This window comes from Chionomys nivalis, chromosome 24 (assembly GCF_950005125.1).
Source record: "Chionomys nivalis chromosome 24, mChiNiv1.1, whole genome shotgun sequence".
In the NCBI taxonomy this organism is placed as follows: domain Eukaryota; kingdom Metazoa; phylum Chordata; class Mammalia; order Rodentia; family Cricetidae; genus Chionomys; species Chionomys nivalis.
The window spans coordinates 51,408,160-51,412,609 of record NC_080109.1 but is presented as its reverse complement, the minus strand read 5'-3'; the positions used below and the strand labels follow the sequence as shown (position 1 = coordinate 51,412,609).

The following is a 4,450-nucleotide window of genomic DNA, read 5'->3' as shown; positions in this document are numbered from 1 at the left end:
TTCAGTAATCTTGATTTCTTCTGGATATCTGTAGCTTCTTTTTGATACAGTTGCTCCAAATGATGCCTTGTGACCCAGTGTCTTTTTCAGGTAATGCAATCTATGGTGAAACTATGTCAAAATCTCCATAAGTCTCTGTGCCAGCAACCTGGCTCACAGATAGATTCTGCTGGACATGAATGAGCATTATTGATATCACAACAGAGCAACAAAGTCCTATGAGTGCCTTTCAAAAAGATAGAAGCTAAACCAAATCTGGCGTTTTCTTTCAAAGAACATTCTACTGACTCAGGAAGCTTACTGAACTGTGTTTGTTATATTACTAACACGTAAGCCATTTATCAATCTTAAGAAAATCCATGGCATAAGAAAAATAAAAACAAGCCTACCTATTTGAGCTTGTAAATTCAATGATATAAGCAACAATTAATTCTTTAGGGCGAGGAGGCAGAGGAGGGTAATAAGCAACAGAATTTACTGAGCCTAAGGGCCATTAAGGTATACACTGGTCTCTTTCAAAATATTGGTTATGTTCTATTTCTTCAGTTGTAAATTGAATATATGGATATTCATTTAATCATTCTTAATATTTTATGTGCATGTTTATGTGTTTCTTTATGTGTATAATGGGGTTAATAATCTTATTTGAGAAAAAAGGAAACTGGGCAACCATCCAGGAATGTTTGATTTAGAGTTGAAACTGAGTAATCTGGGCTCCACTAATTTAAATTGTATGATCGTTCAGTCTTTTCTGTTCTTTATGAAGAAATTATATAAATTGCCAAATTCAAAAGTAAACATAGCTAAGGAACATAAGAAATTTAATTAAAAGAATAAACTATATTAAAGAAGAAGAATATAATACTCTCTTGGAGGTAAAAGATTAATATGAAAGAGAAGCACTTTTTTGGTTAAACATTTCAAACATATATTATTTAGAAGGAAATGGTAAAAATAAAATTAACTGCTAATGTCAGAAAGCTGTTTACGTTTTATAGAAACATAATCTATTATTTAGGTAGATTTGTTTTTACTATTTCAGAGTAACTAAGGAAAACCAAAACCATACTACTTTAAGAGAAGTAATTTAATATAGAGAAGTTAACACATAATGAATGGTCAAAACAGTACCAAAAATGACAAAGTAATATAGGAAGCTGCCATCATCCATGGAACTCAGGAAATAGGAGACATTGAAGTTAGTGTAGAACAGACACCTTTAGCAGGAGTTCCCCATGGGGCTGGATCTAAGCCTCAGAGAGAGGATACTTCTGCTGCAAATGCTGCCCTAAGGGCTTGGGGGAGCAGACCCTGGGGAGATGGGAACGGAGGCCTCAGGACAATATCACCTCACGGATGAGACTGAGATTCTGAGAGCTGAGTTTGAGAATCTGGCTGACAGTCTCTGCCTGGCTACACTGTTACAAGGAGTGGGGCCCCTTGTTCTGTCCAAGTTGCCCAGCAAGCTTACACCGGCAATAATCACACAGAAACTGTATTCATTTAAACACTGCCTGGCCCATTAGTTCTAACTTCTTATTGACTAACTCTTATGTCTTGATTTAACCCATTTCTATTAAATCTGTGTATTGCCACATGACTGTGGCTTACCAGCAAGATTCTAACCAGCATCTGTCTCAGGCAGGAGCTCCATGGCGTCTCTCTCTGACTCTGTTTTCTTCCTCCCAGAATTCAGTTCTTTCTGTCTTCCCCATGCCTACCTAAGTTCTGCCCTATCAAAAGGCCAAGGCAGTTTCTTTATTCAACCAATTAAACCAACACATAAACAGAAGGACCTCCTAAAGCACTACACAGACACTTTGGAGGGATGCAATGATGCTGAGTGGAAGGTCTGGGAACACACTAGTCACTGAGATCACCAATGTCTGACTGTGAAGTTGAGCAGCCTAAAGGAGGCTAGCTCCTCCAGCACTCTCCATGCTCCTCCAGCCTACATTTTCCTCTTTCACCGTGGAAACTTATCAACAAGACTTGAAAAGAAGAAAGATATATTGCAGAATCTAACACCACTGTCCAAGAGTCAGATATAGAAAGGTAGTTTGAAAGCAGGCAAATAAGCAGACAAAACACAAAACCAATATTTTTTAATCTTTACAACTGCCATTCATTGCCATTCATTTAATTGCTTGCTTTTATTATTTGAACATGATCCTACCTGCCTTCAAGTTCATAGTAAGTGAAGGGATATATAACTTTTGGAGACAGATCACTCACAATATGTGTGCATGTGTGTGTTTGTGTGTGTGTGTGTTTTGCTTGTCTGCCTATCTGTCTGTCTGTGGGTATGTATCTACATATGGTGTATGTTAGACCAGAGGAAAACTTGCAGATATTGATTTTCTCCTTCCACCATGTCTATATGGGGAATTGAACGTTGGTCACTGGCTTAGTGCCTAGCACCTTTACCCATCTTTAATACAGACAGACGTTCTGTTATGTTGTCTTCCCACCTTGAAAGCCATCTAAACAGCCTCACCAATGAGGCTGTCTTTTTCTAAAATACCGAGAAGGAACTAATTAAGGCATGAATTATGGGAGATACTGAACGGCGTCCAGGACAACAAAAAGGTGTCTGTACCCTCGCCGTCCTGTCCAGCCAGGGGCCGACCGCTTACGACGGCGCGCCCGGCGGATTCGTGCATCCTGTGGCGCCGGCGGCGGCTGCGGCCAGCTCTCCTGTCTACGTCCCCACCACGCTAGTGGGTTCCATGCTGCCCGGCCTGCCATACCTGCAGGTAGCGGGAAGTGGGCCCAGCAACCACTCGGGCGGCGCGGGAGCTCACCCGGGCTGGCCCCAGGCCTCCGCCGACAGTCCCCCATATGGCGGGGACGGCACAGCCGGCGGCGGGACAGCGGGGCCAGGAGGTGCGAGCTCGGCCGCCGCGCACGCCTCGGCGAGCTTCCCCTACTCGCCCAGCCCGCCCATAGCCAACGGCGCCGCGCGGGACCCAGGGGGCTACGTGGCTGCGGGCAGCGCAGGCACAGGCAGTGTGAGTGGTGGCAGCAGCAGCCTGGCGGCCATGGGCGGCCAGGAGCATCAGTACAGCTCGCTGTCCCCGGCGCGGACGCTGAACGGGACCATCACCATCACCACCATCACCCGACTTACTCGCCCTACATGGGTGCACCGCTTACTCCCGCCTGGCCAGCTGGACCCTTCGAAATTCCGGTGCTGCACAGCTTACAGAGTCGCGCCGGAGCCCCGCTCCCGGTGCCGCGAGGCCCCAGCGCAGATCTGCTGGAGGATCTGTCCGAAAGTAGCGAGTGCGTGAACTGCGGCTCCATCCAGACGCCGCTGTGGTGACCAGATGGTACAAGCCACTACCTGTGCAATGCGTTCGGCCTTTACAGCAAGATGAAAGGCCTCAGTCGGCCCCTCATCAAGCCGCAGAAGCGCGTGCCCTCATCGCGGTGGCTCGGACTGTCCTGTGCCAACTGTCACACCACAAGCACCACCTTATGGCTCAGAAACGCCGAGGGCTAACCCGTGTGCAATGCTTGCGGACTCTATATGAAGCTCCATGGGGTGCCTCGACCACTTGCTATGAAAAAAGAAGGAATTCAAACCAGGAAACGAAAACCTAAAAACATAAATAAGTCCAAAGCTTGCTCCGGTAACAGCAGTAACTCTGTCCCTATGACTCCAACTTCTTCCTCTTCTAATTCAGACGACTGCACCAAAACCACTTCTTCAGCACAACCGACTGCCTCAGGGGCAGGTGCCGCGGTGATGTCTGCAGTGGGAGAAGGCACCAGCTCCGAGAACAGTGACCTCAAGTATGCAGGTCAAGACGGTCTCTACATAGGCGTCAGCCTGTCCTCTCCCGCTGGAGTCACATCCTCCATAAGGCAGGATTCTTGGTGTGCTCTGGCTCTGGCCCGAGCTGGAGCTGACAAGAGGCGAGGGGGCTCTGAGAACCTCACACCACTTGTCTGAATTTGTGCAGCAGTCCAGATGGCAGCAAAAATGCAGACATTAACATTCCTTCGATGCATGATTTCTGTGCCTTTGTTTTGAAAGAGATGTATTTCCCAAGAAGCTTGCTGAAGTAAGAAGAGATGGCTCCTGAAAGAGGGGACAGCATAGCAGGCACATGGCCTGCTCCCATCAGCCTGGGCTCCCATCAGCCCGGGCCAACTCCAGCCAGCCCGCCTCTGGGTCTGCCCCACATCTGTGACAGAAACTGCAACAATGACTGGGGCTTTGCGTGCTAAGGAAGATTGAGAGATTATATATATATAATATGCGTGTAGCCCCAAATCACGTGCTTCTTGTGATCAATCTTGGTTATCCCAGAATTTCTTCATAGCTCATGGGCACGCATGTTTCACAAGCATTCGTGGAGAGGAGCATTGAAGCCATTTGGTACATGCCTGAGACGGAGTGCGGTCCTGGGATCTCGACGAGACCCAATTATAACGGACAGAT

General features: G+C 46.9%; 1 pseudogene; it reads left to right on the top strand.

Annotated features, from left to right (window-relative positions):
• Positions 1–2,552: 2,552 nt before the first annotated feature.
• Positions 2,553–4,021, top strand: LOC130865839 (transcription factor GATA-6-like; annotated as a pseudogene).
• The last annotated feature ends 429 nt before the right edge of the window (positions 4,022–4,450 follow it).